Source organism: Gracilinanus agilis, chromosome 1, assembly GCF_016433145.1.
Source record: "Gracilinanus agilis isolate LMUSP501 chromosome 1, AgileGrace, whole genome shotgun sequence".
Taxonomy (NCBI): domain Eukaryota; kingdom Metazoa; phylum Chordata; class Mammalia; order Didelphimorphia; family Didelphidae; genus Gracilinanus; species Gracilinanus agilis.
This window is the reverse complement of record NC_058130.1, coordinates 362,578,150-362,596,186: the sequence shown is the minus strand read 5'-3', so window position 1 is coordinate 362,596,186 and position 18,037 is coordinate 362,578,150. Positions and strand designations below refer to the sequence as shown.

Genomic DNA, 18,037 nt, shown 5'->3' with positions numbered 1-18,037 from the left:
GAAGAAGAAGAAGAAGAAGAAGAAGAAGAAGAAGAAGAAGAAGAAGAAGAAGAAGAAGAAGAAGAAGAAGAAGAAGAAGAAGAAGAAAGAAGAAGAAGAAAGAAGAAGAAGAAGAAAAAGGCGGTAGCTAGGTGGCACAGTGGATAGAGTGGCAGGCCTGAAGCTGGGAAAACCTGAGTTCAAATTTGACCTCATATACTTAGTAGCGGTATGACCCTGGGCAAGTCACCTAATCCTATTTGCCTCAGTTTCCTCTTCTGAAAAATGAACTAGGGAAGGGAAGAGCAAACTACTTCGGTATTTTTACCAAGAAAACCCCAAATGGGGTCAAAGAGAGTCAGACATGACAAAACAACTAAACAACAAAACAGAATAGCTATAAATACTGTTGGTTATAATATATCATATAATTTAAACAAATCAATAAATCAAATAATAATAATAATACTATATTGTGATATATAATTATTATAAATGTAGTTAGCTACAATATATAATTATAAATATAATTAGCTATATTGTGATTATATTAGGATATATAATATATGACTACAAATATAGTTAGCTATGATAAATGTCATATGTAAGAACTATTATTTGCTATATTATGATATATTGTCATAATACGATATATGATAGGATATCTGATATACAATAACTATAAACATAATTTGTTATATTATGATGTCATATTAGGATATTCAATGTCTTTGACATTATATATGATATGTACTCTCATATATAATAACTAAATACAGTTAACTATAATAGCTAACATTTATATAGCACTTAGGATATGACAGGCTTTATCTTGTTTGATCTTCCCAATAACCCTGCTAGGTAGGTGCTATTATTATCACCATTTCACAGTTGAGAAAACTGAGATGAAGTAACCTACCCAAGGTCCCACAGCTAGTGAGTGTCTGAGGCCAGATTTAGTACTGTACCTACTCCCCACGATGCTGTGGTGAGAATTAAATGAGCCTCTTTAACTGCTGTGAAAGTAGTTTGCAGTGCTGACAATCAACATTTACCTAGTGTTTTAAAGTCTGGGAAGCACTTTGCTTACAGCATCCCTTTTGATCCTTGCAATCAGCCAGTGTTATAATTGCTACAGGTCCCCACTGTATAGAAGAGAAAAGTGGGGCTTATAAGCGACTTCTCCAAGGTTGCATAATCATTAGGTGTCAAAGGCAGGAGTCTGAGATCTCTCCTGACTCCACTCAAATGCTCTACCCTCTTCACGCTGCTGCTTCCCTCAAAAAAGAGGGTGGGGGAGAAACCCAACAGATGTTCGGCATTTATTATTGACTCTCCTTTGAATCATCTCCCTGATAGCTACAGAGAAAGACGTTAAATAGAAAGAACACTGGGACTCATCTTTGTTGTTGTTGTTTAGTGCTTATCACAAATGAAGCTTTCTTCGAGAGAAAACTGCAGAACGAGGCAAAGAATAGGTATGCTCAGGGTAGATGAAATAACAGAGTAGGCAGAATTAGTCTGCTTTCATTGTGGCTTGTTTTCTCTGCCAAGGACTCTGCTTTGCTTCTATTTTCTCTGCTTTGGCCTAGAAAGGACAAAAGGAGAATGGCTAATAAGAGTTTGAAAGCCAAGATATGTAGAGAGGTAGTAAGAAAGGACTTCAATGTCCTTAATGAATTCAAGTCACCAGGGCCCAGACAAACTACATCCTAGGATCCTGAAAGAACTCAGACATGTAATTGCTGAGTGCCTGGTTAGCTTTTTTTTTTCTTTTCTCTTTCTTTTTGCTCTGTCTCTCTCATTCTGTCTCTGCCTCTCTGTGTCTCTTCTTTTTATATCACATACGTTTCTCTATTGTTCTCTCCTAATCATCCCAGATATCCCTAATAACAAAGGATAAAAAAAGAGGAAAAAATAGGACAGCCAAAGGAAACAACACACTGATCAAATTCAACATCAAAGACAATGCAGTATACTCATAGTCTCCCATCTTTTCAAAAAAGAAAGGGAAAATCCATTCTCACATGCCTTCTTTGGGGCCAAATTTGGTCATTATAATTAACCTTTCCCACCAGGCTGCATTCCTTTGGACTTTTCCAACATGTCCCCTAGGAAACTCAATGATATCTTGAAAGACTGAATTAGCTTTGGAATTTAGATCTTAGCAATCCCCCCAGTCCTCTCTGCCCCTCTGATGAAGGGTAGAGTGAAGAAACTCCTCAGAAAGCCTCCTGTTGAGGAGAATGTCCAGGCCAGGTATCTCTTCTGGTCCCACCTGGCTTCAGACTGGACTCCTTTGAGTTTCTTCATCATGCCTCTCATGGGGCCCCTACCCCCAACTTGAATCAGTTCCCTTCTTACGTGTTGTCTTTCCCTCTTAGATTATAAGAAACTGGAGGGTAGAGACTTTTCGTGTGTGTGTGTGTGTGTGTGTGTGTGTGTGTGTGTGTGTGTGTGTGTGTGTGTGTGTATCCCCATTGCTTATCACAATTGCATGACTCATAGTAGGCATTTAATCAATGTTCATTGACTTAGAAAATCACATATGAACACTATATAGATAGCTATTGTATTTTTTTGTTGTTGTTGTTAAATATTTCCCAATCACATTTCAATATGGTCCAGGTGGCACTGGGAGCTTTGGGGGTGGCATATGTCTTTGCCACTTCTAAGCTCTTGCTAGGGCCTTCCACCTCTTCAATCCCTTTAGGACTATTACAAGACAGCTCTAATCTTGGAGTTGTGAGTTGTTTTCCTCCTCATTAAAAATCCTTTATTCCTCTCTCACTGCCTGATTCTTGTATGTTTGCCTTCTTTCTGGGCTTTTGAGCCGATGCCAATTGGCATGATTGTCCTAATGGAAATCGCTTTCATGATTTATCCCATATCCTTATGGCAAACATGGAAAGAGTGAGATTAATGATCTTTATTGGGGTGGTAAAGCACCAAGAAGTAAAGTCAGGGTTAGGATATAGGGCTCTTAGCCCACGGCATTATTGAATGTTGACCTGGAGGAGACCTTAAAAATCATCTCAGGAGGGCTTTTTTGTTCTGTTTTATTTTGTTTTGTTAAATCCTTACCTTCTGTCTTAGAAAACAGTACTAAGTATCAGTTCTAAGGCAGAAGAAAGGTCGGGGCTAGGGAAATGGGAATAAGTGACTTGCCCAGGGCCACACAGATAGGAAATATCTGAGGTCAAATTTGAATCCAAGACTTTCCATCTTCAGGTCTGGCTTTCCACTGAGTCACCTAGCTGCCCCTCCAGAGGTTTTTAAGATTTCATTTTTTTTTATTTCATGGATCCCTTTGAAGTTCTTACTAAACCTATGCACTGTTTCTCAAAATAATGTTTATTTTTTATTTTTTTATTTTTAAACCTTTATCTTCTGCCTTGGAATCAATACTCTATATTGATTCCAAGGCAGAAGAGTGGTTAGGGCTAGGCAATGAGGGTTAAGTGACTTGTCTAGAGTCACACAGCTAGAACATGTCTGAGGCCAGATTTTAACTAGGACTTCCCATCTCTAGTCCAGCTACCCAGCTGCCCAAAAAACAAAATAAAATACATAGGACTATAGGGTAGCTAGATGGTATAGTGAATAGACTGCCAGGTCTGGGGTCAGTAAGATTTGAGTTCAAATCTGGCCTGACATTTACTAGCTATGTGACCCTAGGCAGGTCATTTAATCCTGCTTGCCTCAGTTTCTTCATCTCTAAAATGAGTTGGAGAAAGAAATGGCCAACTACTTTGCCAAGAAAACCTCAAGAAGGTTCAGGAAAGGTTAGATGTGATTGAAACAACTGAATAACAACAAAACACAGGACAACAAAGGAAACCAATTACTTTGAAATACAATTTATCAAAATATATATTTTTAAAAGCTCACAGACACTAGGTTACAAGCCCTTGATTACTCTAACCCAATCTCTTCATTTAAAAAAGGAGGAAGCCAAGGCCCAGGAAGGGGACAGTCCACAGTCTCCCAGCCAGATTCTGACAGAACAAGAGTCATTGACTTGAGTCACACTCCTTCAGTCTCTGTCACAGTCCTTAGTGCTGCATCCTACCAGCTCTCTTCTCCAAATTTAACTTAGAGAGGAAGAAAAAAGGTCATGGGAAGGAGCTTTGTTTCCTGTAGGTTTCAAATCCCAAATGGAGGTTGGAAACGGGTAGGGGAGCCTCCTTGGAAACTTTTGGGACATAACTGTAGTTTTAAATGATTTCACTGCCAAAAGAAATGTGACCTTGTTTCCTTGTTTCCCTGCTTCCTATCTCTTTGCCCTCCCTCCTTCAACCCCTGTAGCTTTCTTTCCTATAGTCAGGTTTCCCTTGCTTCCTAAAGTTTCAATTGCATTTCCTGTCAGGGACCAGCAAATAATATCATCCTGGAAAGATCACCTTTCTGTCTCTTCCTATAACTCCATTTCCTCTTCTGATGGGAATTGGGTGGGGGAATAAAAAAAAGTTGTTTTCTTGTTTTATTCCTCACCCACCCCCAATTCCCAGCCTCCAAGCTTGTGTCATAAGATGAAACACTATTCCCCCAAACCCAAGTCTTAGAAAGCTTTCCTCAGGCTTTCTGTCCTGTTAGACTGAAATGAATAGTAGTTCAGCAATGAGAGTGTGGCTTCCTTTGAGGATGCCCCTTTGCAAGGCTGGGGCTGCTTCAGCAGTAAATAAAGTATCATCAGCCCTATCCCTTTTTTCTCCTCTTGTCTGTTCTCTTAGTTCTTCCTTCATTTTCTTCACCCATACCTCCCAAATGGGTATTTGAAAATAATATCTCATTAATATCCCTCATTTGAAAATATCCCCCTTATATCTCACATAATCCTTTATGTTGTAGCTCTCCAAAGCCCTTATATTTTCATATTATCATTACCTGTCCATTTTTCTTATCCCCTTTCTAGACTGTAAACTCCATGTTGGCAGGGATTACGTTTTACCTAAACTTTCTCTTTTCCCCAATATTCTGCCCATTGTTCTGTACACAAGAGTTACTTATTACATGTTTGGTAATGGTGATTTCCCTGTGTGAACAAGGTCACAAATTTATTGGATAGCTAACCAGAATGAGAGATGGGATTTTGTGGACCATTTAGCATTTCCATTTGTTGAGCTGACTTGGAAACTGAACCATGATAGTAGTCTGACTAATTTAACCAAGTGAGCCTCCCTTGAGGAATCTAGCATCCCTCTCCCTCTCCCTCTCCATATGCCTCTGCCTCTCCCTCTCCCTCTCCCCCTCCCTCCTCTTCTCCCCCCCCTCTCTCTCAGAAGCCTCCCTTAGCACACCTACATTTCCCAGTGCAGAGTCTTACATCCATTGTAATGGACCAAATTTTGAAGTAGATGAGTCTATGTCCAAAACCTTTGCCTCTCCTTTCAGTTACATCCTTCCCTTTCCATACAGTCCACCATCCCAACAATCAATCAGTATTAATCATTTCAAGTCTTCACACTAGCCCTACCCTACACCCTCACCACCTAGATAACCCATGCCACCTACTCATCCTGTCTACTATTATCGCAGAAACTGTCTTAGCTCTAGTCTGGACCAATTGTTCCACTCCCTCTGCAGCAAGTATTAAGGAAAAAAAACTTAGCCTTTACTAATTACTATACAATATTCATTTTAGACTCAAGCATACAAGCATATTTTAGAATAGAAAGAATTGAGAAAGAGGGAAACTATTGGGTATTTCTCCCTTCAGAGAGCTCTTATTATCTAGCTGTCAAATACTCACTTAAACTGAAGAATCTGATCCACTTATTCTGGTACTAATGAATATGGGGAAATTTGAAGACAAAAGATCAAGAGATCTGGGGGGAGGGGGAAGAGTATGAAATAAAAATATGTGCAATATTTACATGTATAGACCTGAATTCTTTTTCAATTTGAGAAACATAAAAATAGATTGAGTCACTTGCCTTGACAATACAATGATCCAATATTTAGAGATGTTTTCTTTCATGAAAACCCAAGAGGCAGACCCTGATGATATTCTATACCTGACCAAATACAACTGCCTCTCTAAGAAAAAAGCAGCTAGGTGTGTCAGTGGCTAGAGAGCCAACACTGAAGTAGGGAGGACCTGGGCTCAAATTTGGCCTCAGACATTTATTTCCTAGCTGTGTGACCCTGGGCAAGTCACTTAATCCCAGTTACCTAGCCCTTGCTGCTCTTCTGTCTTTGAGCAAATACTTAGTATCTATTCTAAGATAGTGGGTAAGGGTTTAAAAACCGAATTAGAGATTAAGATCCTACTAGGTTGGGAAAGTATTTGACTTAGTAGCATAGAAGGCAGACTTCAATACTCCTTTCGGACAAGGTATTTCTCACACTTACCTCAAACTTATTCCAAGAACAGCAATGGGATTGGGATTTGTTTTGTTTGATTATGTGTATTTGTTGCCAAACTTTCTTTTCCTTTTTCTTTTTTCCCAATGTGGGGAAGAGGAGGAGGAGGGGTAGTAGGAAAAAGAAAGAAACTGGCAGAGACAGAGATAGAAAGCAAGATGAGATAGGCAAAATTAGAGACAGGGACAGAGACAGAGACACAAAGAGAGAAGATGGAAGGAAGATATGATGGCCAAAAAAGAAAAGAAGATAAAGAGAACAGAAGGGAGTCTAGAAAGAATCACAAACAAACAGGACAGCTTTGACAGTAACAAGCTAAAGTTATTATTTCCTCCAAAAGAAAAGAGAGCCACACATACTAGAGATTTACTATTTCATATGTGAAAAAAAGCAAAATAAATGAAAGCCCAATAAATGAAGGTTCTCTGACCATACCAATAAGTCCAAACAAAAATTGTATTCCCTGTAATAAAGAGTTTATAGTTTAATGGGGGGAGGCAACATCCAAACCAGTGTATACAAAGCAAGCTATATCCAGGATGAAGAAGAAATAATTTAAAAAGAGAAAGCCATGGAATTCAGAAGGGTTGGGGAAGGCTTCCTATAGAAGGTAGGATTTTAGTTTAGACTTAAAGGAAACCAGGGAGGGAGGTAAGAAGGAGGGAGAGAAGGAGAGAAAGAGAGAAGGAGAGAAAGCGAGAAGGAGAGAAGGAGAGGGAGAGAGAGAGAGAGAGAGAGAGAGAGAGAGAGAGAGAGAGAGAGAGAGAGAGAGAGAGAGAGAGAGAGAGAGAGAGAGAGAGCTGTATTTTACAGTTTTTGGAGAAAGAATACCAGATGATGTTTTTAAGGTCTACTGAGTAAGTGGCTTGTTCTTCTTTAATGTTCCGTCATCTAGGATGCAACCACCTCCCCATGCTGTTGTCATGTGGCCCAAGGGATTTTTGTGTCATTGCAAAGTACCAAGTCTTTTAAGCGTTGGGTCAGCAGACACGGCACATAAGAAAGGAACAGGGCAAATCTATTACCAGAAGAGATCCAGTTCCTAAAACATCTCATGCAGAACTTAAAGAGTCCCTTCTCCTAGTTTTTGTATGGTGTATGCTCTAGCCAAAGTTGATTGGGGGATTATATTGACTTTCTCCCAGTTATGCTTATAACATTTTCACAAGCATGATGGAAGTAAAATTGTTTTCCAAATACAAGAGTAGCAGCATTATTTCTGTGGTTCTCCACATGCACACTGGTGTTCACAATATAACTTAAAGAGTAGGTTTTGGTCAGTACAACAAGAAGTCTTGTCATTAGAACATTATTATCGGTGGAAGTTATTATTCATACAGAATAGGTTAGGGTAAGCCCTTAAGTTTTGATGGACTGAAGTGTAAAGCCTAGTCATAAAATCTTTTGACTTCTACAGAATGGCCATGTTTTGGGGTTGGGAAGGAAACCACTGTTTCAAAACTATTCTGTTTAAAAGTGTTTTAAAACACATGTTCTGGAAAAAAGATATGTCTTTGCCAAAAATCAGGCACCAGAAGGAGGTAGGAGCTTTCCAGGGAGGTTAATAGATAATCTTAAGTAATTTGATGCAAATTAGCTTTTATACCAGCTGTGGGGGTCAGAGAGATTTGGGAGAATTAATCCGGCTGCTTGCCAAAGAAACCTCCTGATTGGAAAAAGGTAGTCACGTACCGGACACCTACATACACCATTGCCATGAGCAGGCTTTGTTATTTTATGTCTGCTTTGCCAAGAAGAGCAAACAAGGAAAACTGGAGGGGGCATTTCAGCCAAGCCACATGGAGCAAAACCAAGTTTCTCCTTCTGCAAAAACACATATAGGTGAGTCAGAATGAGTAAGGAGAAGGAAAAGCAAATAATCAGTTGCGAGCAGGTCCCCAAGTGGTGTTATTGACTCTCAGAGAGGCAAAGGGGAAAATCACATTTGGGCAAAATATGTCAACTCAAACATAAGAGGTGAGATAGCTCGGGACAGCACACACACACACACATGCACACACGTGCACACACACACACACACACACAACACACCCCACAGATTTTTAATATTTTTGGTATCAGGGTCCTCTGGACTCTGGATTCTGGACCCAGTCCTCAAAATGCTTTCACACACAAAAATAAAATGCATAGTATTACAAAGAAAATGAATTAAACTGAAAATAGTTTTCAAAATATTTTTTTAAATGCCAAATTTGTGGCCACCATTTTAAGAACCCTCACCCTGGGGAAATAGAGTCTTGTGAAATTATATAAATATTTGTGTTCTTTTCACATATCTAGTCACTCATAACCAATTCCTCCTTTCAAGCTGATTCTTCTTAGGTATTATAGGTCTGGAAGCAGCCTGACAAAATTAATTAAATTCTTATTAAAACAAGATGTCCTTAGGCAAGAAGTCAAATAATCTTAGAGATGGTATTTTAGATTGAGTTAGTTCAACCCATACCTGACCAAGACATGCCTTCCTTGATAAGTAAGTGGTCATCCAGCTACCACAGCTGCCTTAAGAAATTGTCATCCTGCAAGGCAGCTATGTGGCTCAGTGGATAGAGAGCCAGGTCTAGAGACAGGAGGTCCTGGGTTCAAATATGACCTCAGATACTTGCTATATAAGTGTCTTACCCTGGATAAGTCACTTAAACCCCATTGCCTAGCCCTTATTGCCCTTCTGGCTTGGAACAAAACTAGGGTATTGATTCTAAGATAAAAAGTAAGGGTTTGGGAAAAAAAAGAGAAAGTTGTCATTCTGTCTCTTCTTGAACATTTCAAGAGGAATCCACTATCTGATGAGCCAGTGTATTTCATTCTTATACAAGTCTGAATAACTATCTGGCTTCTTCCAACATTCATCTCAAGCATCACCCTACCTCAAAAGGCCTAAAAGCTTCAGAACTATTAGTGTCCCTCACCTCAATTCTATTGCATTTATCTTGCATGTATTTCTTCATGTGCCCATTGTCCCTGTCTACCCCTCCCCTCTACAATCAAGTCAGTAAGTAACACCTACTAAGTGCTAGACACTGGGCTAAGCTTTTTGAGTGCAGAGATGTTTTTCTTTTCTTTTCTTTTTTTATTTTTTTTAGAAAAATTTTCCATGGTTACATAATTCATGTTTTTACTTTCCCCTTCACCCCCCTTTCAGCCCCACCCCCATAGCTGATGCACATTTCTACTGGTTTAAAAATATGGAACTCTTCACAAATTTGCCTATCATCCTTGTGCAGGGGCCATGCTAATCTTCTCTGTATCCTTCCAATTTTAGTATATGTGCTGCCGAAGCAAGCACTCTTTTTTTTTAAGTCTGTGTCACCTCAAGCCCAGTTTGCACCTGGAAAATAGTAGGCTTAATAAATGTTTATTTAGTTAAATTATTAAATTCTTTCTTATGTTGAGTAGACTGACATCTCGTTCCCCATAATTTTCACCTCCAAGTCCTAATCCTGTTCTCTGGCAATTTCAGTGAGTTTGCTACTATCCACAAGTTATCCCTAACCAGAAAGATCAGTTAAGAGGAGGTTGTGCCAATCCACCTACAAGGTGGTCCCTTTGACATTTATCAACTAGCCAAATCACATAACTCTAAACAAACTTACTTTCACTTCTAGTGCTCTGATCCAAGTCCCATTAATTCCTACATATTATTCACTTGATTTTGATTTCCTTTATCACACTAATAAAATGATACTCAAGATCATTCCAGTCTGATTCCTTTATTAAAAACTTTCTAGTGACTTCTTTATATCCCTGAGAGAGAACACTGAGTTCACCTTGAAGTCAATTAGTCAGTCCATTGACAAGCATTTATTAAATGTTTAGGCTAGAAAAAAGAGAAAAGGCAAATACAATCCTATCATTCAAGGAACTTACCTTCTGTGGAGTAGACAGGAGGTACATATATGGGTAATGCAAGATATAAACAGAGAAGAGGAAAGGTAATCTGAGAAGGGAAGATACTAGCAGCTTGTGGAATCCAAAAGACCTCTTCCCAAAGATGTCATTTGTGCTGAGCCTTGAAGAAATCAAAGAGACTAAAAATCAAATAATGGTAAAGAGGAAGAGCATTCCAGGCACAGGGACAGTTGCTGTTAAGGCAGAGAATCAAGAGACATAATATTGAGTTATGGTTGGGGTTCTCAAACTTTGTGGTTTTAGGATCCCTTTACTATCCTAAAAATGATTGAGGACCTCCCAAAGAGCTTTTGTTTATGTAGGTTATATTGATATTTACAGTATTATATATTAAAATGTGTTATTATTATTAAGAAAATAATTTCAACCTCATAGGTCCTTGATAGGACCTCAGAACCCCCAAGAGTCCTGGTATATTTTGAGAACCACTGTGTTAGAGGAACAGCAAATAAGCCAGTTTAGATGGAGTATAGAATTCATAAGAAAACTACAAAAGTAGGAAGGAGTCAGGTTATGAAGTCTATAAATCCATGGAAAGAGAGATATAGAAACTAAAGCAGAATTCAAGGCAAGACCCAGCTGAAGAAGAAAAAAAATTAAACATCTGATTCTTATAATTCACTACTTTAGCTCGATATCCATTTCTTCATTAGAACTTTTTTTTAACTTAAGTAACATGTTTCAAACTCTACAGGGTTTATTATGGAGGCTCAAACCAGCCCTAAGATAGTTTGAGCTCTTTTACTCCCTTCTATTGTGGATGCATCCGTGAAAGTTGATTATGATGGACATTCAGGGCAACCTTGGCTAACAAAATTTGCAAAGTGAATGACCTGGAGGACTCAACTAATGACAGGATTATCCCTATTTTGGATGATATCCATTACGGATGATAAAACTGAGGTTCAGAGAAGTTAAATGATTGCTCAGAACTGAAGTATTGAAAGAGAATTTGAACAAAATTCTTTTGGATTCTAGATCCAGCATTCTATCCAATTCAACACACAGAATTTTTACAGTTGGAAGAGCTCTCAGAGAGGTGAATTTGGTCTATCTTCTTAATTTTACAAATTTGGAAACTGAGGCAGATAGATTTTTATGAATTGCCCCAAATCACATTCAGTTTACCATTCTGTGATTCTGGGGAGTGGGAGACAAGGGTAGATAATCTGATTATTCTGGGGAAAGGAAAATACAAGGTTCTCGTATTCTGGAAAGTAAGTATCACTTAAAATTCTCAGAGGAGAACAAAAGAAAGACCAAAAAAAAAAAATCACAGACAAGTAGGACAGTTTGGAAAGTGATATATTTAAAAGAAAAACTATAAATAATAGAAATATACCATTTCATATTCCATCCTCTTATTCTATTATGCTATGTATATTGAAAATATTAATTTCATTTGCTGTTCAGATCAAATAAAAAAGAAAGAAAAAGTCAAGGTGGGATGGGTTGAAGAACTTAAAATGTGAACACAGGAACTATGGGAGTGTAGAGAAGTCATCACAAAAGGACAGCTAGCAATCTAAGGGAGCAATAAGAGAACCACCAAGATTCCCACTATATTTTACATGTTGATTCTAATTCTACTTAAAAGTCACGAGATGTTCTCTATTTCCTTTTATGTTTGAAGCTAGCTTGCTTTTGCCATCCTCTCTCTAGGTACAGGTTCTAGGGCAATGGCCCCATTGTGCAAATCCTGGGAATCATCCCAATTGAAGCCATGTGTATCTTCAAGGAAGGGGGAAAATTAGCATGAACTATTAAAACTGAGATAGCAATGGGCTATAAACAGGCTTGGTTTGAGGCCATCTTGATATTTCTGCCCATCTACTGCCAATGGTACTCTTTTAGTGGTTGCATTTAAGCTTAGCTTTTTCTCATCTAGACCTTTTTTCTCTACTCTTTCCTGTGATCAAAATGTACTTGTCCAGGGTCCCATCCCTCTTAGCTATATCTAGAAAATAATCTAATAGGAAAATCTTCTAACATAGTAGATTCCCTACTCAGAAATCTATGGCTTCCCATTTTTTAATATAAATAGCTATTTAAAATAAATCTAAGGGGGGCAGCTGGGTAGCTCAGTGTATTGAGAGTCAGGCCTAGAGATGGAAGGTCCTAGGTTCAAATCTGGTCTCAGACACTTCCCAACCATGTGACCCTGGGCAAGTCACTTGACCCCCATTGCCCAGCCTTAGCACACTTCTTCCTTGGAGCCAATACACAGTATTGACTCCAAGATAGAAGGTAAGGGTTTATGCTAAATAAATAAAAAATAAACAAACAAACAAATAAATAAAATAAATCTAAGAAGGTTTTCTATATCAATATACATAAATATGTATATACATATGGATGCATACATGTATATATAAACACACAAACACCCATATATACATATATATTTACATATGTATATACTATATATACATAATATGTAGCTCATGAGCCCCTATGTTCCAATGAACACAGTTTCTTGGGTAAGAAAGAAAATCTCTTCTCTTTCTCATTTCACTCTGTAAGACAAGGAAAGAAAAAAGAAAAGAAAAATTGTTCCTCAAGAACTGAGTACTTTCACCAGAACTTATATCCTTCTTAACTGCCAGGGCTGACTCTCTTCCCTTGACTAACAGATCACCCTCATGACTAATTTCAGAGCTGGCATACCTTCTTTTTAAAGGTTACCTAGTAGTGTGGCTGACCCTTCAGCCTACCAATGGCTAACCATTTTATAATTCTATAGAATGTAAATGTTCTCCATATTCCTAAGGAACAAAGAAGTGTAAATACATTTTTATCCTTCCCTTTGCACCATCTTTATACTCTCCCCCAGGTAGATGTTTGCGATACACAGAAAATGAGCTAAAGTTCTTTTAGTTCATGTTCCAGTTATACAAAACTCTCTAGTGATTTAAGGAGGCTCAGACATCATGCTTCTGAGTTTCTCCCCAGCAAACTCCTAGGACACAGCTCTTGAACAATATGGAAATTAATAGTATTTTGTAAAGGCCCTATGTGTGCTGGAGCCAGCTCAAATGAGCTCAGGAAAAAGTGTTAAATGCTCAGAGTGTGCATTTATAATTTGGAAATAGGAAAATACTACAAATCAGGACCCAACTTATTGATTTTTATTTATTTAGATTTAAGAAAGTAATGGGGAAAGTGTTAATATTGCAAATTAAACTTAAAGGTGGGTGCTGGGTACATCTTTCCCCCAGAGATTCACTTGTTTAAACATTTACCAGCGCACTCCTAATTGAGGCCTACCATAGCACTGTGAGCAGATGTCTAAAACAAACACATTTTTTTAATTTAATAAATTTTATTTTTTAGAAAAGTTATCCATGGTTACATGATTCATGTTCTTACTTTCCCCTTCACCCCCTGACCTTCTCCCCCCGCCCATAGCCAATGCACATTTCCACTGGTAAAACAAACACATTTTAAAATAAGAAGTGTTCCTTGTCTAAATGTATACAACTGGAATAGAAAAAAATCCATATTTAAAACCTTATTTAAAAAGATGCATCTAAGTTCCTTTTTTTAAAAAAAAAATCTTCTGTCTTAGAATCAAAGCAAAAAAGCAGTAAAGGCTAGACAATGGGGATTAGGTGACTTGCCCAAGTCACACAGCTAGAAAATATCTGAGGCCATATTTGAACACAATCCTGGCTCTCTATTCATTGAGTTAACTAGCTGCCCACTAAGTTCCTTTTAAACTAAATTTAACTTGGGGAGGGAACAGGAAATGTTGAAGAGCTTTCTGCATTTATCAATGATCATTCCACAAGTATTCATTAAATACCTCTTATGTCCCTCATAACTGCACAATTGAAGGCTTCAAGAAATTCTAAAATTAGTTCCCATTCAAAATAAGTTTATAAACTAAAACAATGATAGAAAGACAATAGATGACATATTGTAAGGTACTAAGTTATACAATATAATTAAGAATATATTATAAGGAGTTAATTTTTTTAGTGGAAATAATAAATACAAAGCATTTGGAGAAAGTAAAGATCAGTGAATCCCTTGCAACCACAGCTTTCCTAATAGATTTTTTTTGGAACAGGATTCCTGTAAAGCAACACTGTCCCCACTTGGAATATTCCCACAGATCCTTCCACAGTGCTTTCCAGCTTAATCTGAACAAAAGCAAGCCTCTTGCTTGCCCCACAGGATGGAAGGTGTTCAGGGACTGATCCATCTGTAAATATTTTCTTTGTTAAGCAGAAATACCAGTTCTCATTCTGCCCCTTGGGAATAGAGCCGACAGGTGTTAAGACTGAAGTATCAGAAAACAATGGAGTTAACTTGGGAATGGATGAAGGTTCCTGACCTATGGTCAGATGGGTGGAAATTTTGCTGAGAGTCCTGGGAAATTAAGCAGACTTCTCTCTAGCCTTGGGGTCCTCCCATATTGTACTATTTCCTCCTGCCCCTGGGGTCAGTGGCAGTGCTGATTTGTACATTTTGCCCTAGGTCCAACATTGTTGGCTTTTTCCTATGTTGTGTCAAGGGGATTTCTAAATAGAATATTTAGAATTCTACTGCAGCAAACACTTGATGGCATTTCAGAATTCACGACACAGTCTGGGTGGCCCGAGAGGAATGCCTTATCCAACTAGCCCAAATGGTCACTTGAATGACTGTGAAATGCCAAAGACCCAGAGTTCACTGCTGTCAAAAGCCCACCATTTCTGTACCAGAGCATAACAGCTAATATAATAGCTACTTCCATCTCTTTTCTGCTCTCCCATCTCTACTCCATCCTCCTTGCCACTAGCAGAAGCAGGACCAACCAAGGTTGCCCTCATCTCTGATCAATGAGGAGGAGGAAGAAGAAAGGAAGAGAAGAAATAGTGTGCTAGGGATAGGGATACTTGGGTCAATGGATGTTTCCCCATATCTGGCTAAAGAAAGAAAGAAGTACTCTTTCTAATATAGTATTCCTAGTCTCTTGGCTTTCAAATCCAAACCATAAGACCATCTCTCTACCTCCTCAAAAGTCACATGTGTTATAGGTGATAATAAAAATAATAATTACCATTACTTTGTGCTTTAAGATTTACAAAGCCTTATCTCATGTTACCACATGCTATCTTATTTGGTCCTTACAATAAACTTGAGACTATAAGAAGCTAGCATAGGTTAAGCCATTTTCCTAGGGTCACTCAACTAGTAAAAGTCTAAGGAAGGAATTTGTTCTTCCTGACCAGTACTCTTTCTACTAGGTGCCTCTAACTATAGTGTAACCAGTGTATTTTTAACCAACAAGTCAGAACTTACCCATCCAAATCAGTGTTTTCCTTTGAGTTAGACCTTTCAGGAAGTCAAAGTCTTATTCTGATGCTGTTGCCAGTGTTCACATCATTTCAGTTGCTATTCCTTTCTACTGTCTTCCAAGTCCATAACACATTCCTCTCCAATATCCAAATCTTCATTTGCTGAGGGTGGAGATGATTTGGAGAAAGCAAAAACATAAAGTATATAAAACATAAAACAAAATACAAGATACAAGATATGACTACAAAGTAAGGAGGTTGGTTTTCTGTTATAGCTTCAAAATTAGATCTAATATTCCCCCAAAATGCTTTAAGCAATGGTGTTATTATTGGGCAAGTACATATTTTCCCCAGATGATAACTTTGGATAGAATAACATTCATTTGCATGTTCTGAATTGTTTGTTTTACTGTATCTATGTTATCACTTTACAGTTATACTTTGTATGTGAAGGAAGATGGAAGGGTAGTAGGTACCCAGTTAGAGTCAGAGAAAAAGAATTATGACCAGTGATGGTGAACCTTTTAGAGACTGAATGCTCAAACTGCAACCCTCATGCCACATGTGAGCTGACCCCTTACCCCAGACAGGGAAGGGAGAAAGTATTCCCATTGGGTTGCTTGGCAGAGGTGGGATGATGAGAGAAATGTCCTTAGGCATGGTGGAGAGGGGGAAGGGAGCAGCCTGCTCCAGCACACGTGCCATAGGTTCACCAGCATAAATCTAGAATCTTAACATGTGGGCACATGCAAATATGTAGTTATTTAATTGCATGCATGCCTAAATTTTGGTCATTTTGCCCTCAGCTAGGATATAGTTGCTGTTGTTAAATGGACTTTTTTTCCTCCCTCATCCGGTCCCTTTGAGTCTAACTGGCTTTCTACAGTGACATCCCCCATCCTGATCCCAGGAATATTATTGTTTCCTTTGGCCCAGGATCCCCAGGGGCAATTTCAGAGAGGAGAATGAAAGGAAGAAGTGTCTGACTCTCAGTGTCACACACATAACCCTTCAAATGATCCATAGGTCTGGCTGTGTATACCAACTGTGGGCTCATAGACTCAGAGGCTTCCAAAAGATATGCTTAGAGAAAGCAAAGAACTCTTTTAACTTTTTTTATTTCATCAATATAGGAGGTACCTTATAAAATAATTTTCTCTCCCAATACATCAGTCCTTCTTAGGGATTTGCTTGAGACCATGGGAGATTAAGTGACCTACTTGAGGTCATTCAGCAAGTATATGTCAGAGGTGGGACTTGAACTTAAGTCTTCCTCTCTCTGAGGACTGTCTATTATACCACATTGTTCCTTAGAGTTAAAACTCTAGATTTTGATTCATTTTACAATTATATTTTTTTCTGAGTCATTGCTACTTAGTGTCATTAGAGATGCCATCATCAGGAAACAATGGGTTACCTTTCAATGGGACAAATGCTACAGTCTGTCATAAATATGCCATATTTGTCAAATATAGTCTCTTCCTTCCATGAAAGGAGCACAATCTCACCAAAGATGGGTGGACTAATGTCCAACATGAAGTCAAGTCATAAGCCAGAATTTCTAAAGGTATATGGTTTTTGCTGTCCCCTTCTGTCTTCAACACTGTGGGAAAACATAAGATCTGGAAGCCTTCTTGATCCCAGTTCAGCCATTCAGAAACCCCATGAAGCTGGCTAATACCCTTTTCTTCTCTCTGCCTCCATTCCCATTTAGCTTTTCTACCTATCTTCTTGATCAATACAAAAACTTTTTAAAAAATGTTGTAGGGACAACTAGCTGGCTAGTGGAGAAAGAGCCAGCCAGGTCTAAAAATGAGGGGGTTATGGATTCAAATCTGGCCTTAGGTACTTCCTAGCTGTGTGACCCTAGGCAAGTCACTTAACCCAGATCGCCCAGCCCTTATTGCTCTTCAGTCTTGGAACCAATACACAGAATTTATTCTAAGACATAAGATAAGAGTTTAAAAAAATATGTAATCTGAACTTCTGATTTTATTTGTGTAGGGAACTTCAGGTGAGGAAACTATCTCTACCCATCTAATTTGCCAATTTATGTCAATCTCAAAAAGCTGCCTAGGGCACTCAGGGGATAAGTGACTTGCCCAGGGTCTCATTGCAAAAGTATATTAGAAGCAATATTTGAACCCAGGTCTTGGAGGCTTGCTTGCTATCTACTGTACCCCCTGCCTCTTATATAGAATATTATGATCTCCAAATGCAGACACTGGAATGGCACCATGTCAAAGTGCCTAAATACATTGTTGATCATAGCTGCCTGTATTCAGAAACAGTCCAATGCCGGCAGGGGTGTAATTAAGTAATTACTGGAGTTGTTCTCAGCAGGGTGAGGTTCTCTTGGGCAGCTTGTTCGGTGTCATCCCAGGGCCCCAAGGGCTTATTTGAGTCTTGCTGGTCATCTCTAGGATTGCAACCTACAATCCTGTAAATCCCTCTGCTGCCAGTATCCATCCCTTGGG

At 38.6% G+C, this 18,037-nt stretch overlaps 1 non-coding gene across 1 annotated transcript; it reads right to left on the bottom strand.

Moving 5' to 3' along the window:
- Positions 1-9,545: 9,545 nt before the first annotated feature.
- On the bottom strand, positions 9,546-9,652 carry LOC123232640. Its single transcript, XR_006505169.1, has one exon. It is a non-coding gene; the product is annotated as a U6 spliceosomal RNA (small nuclear RNA).
- Between the last annotated feature and the right edge of the window lie 8,385 nt (positions 9,653-18,037).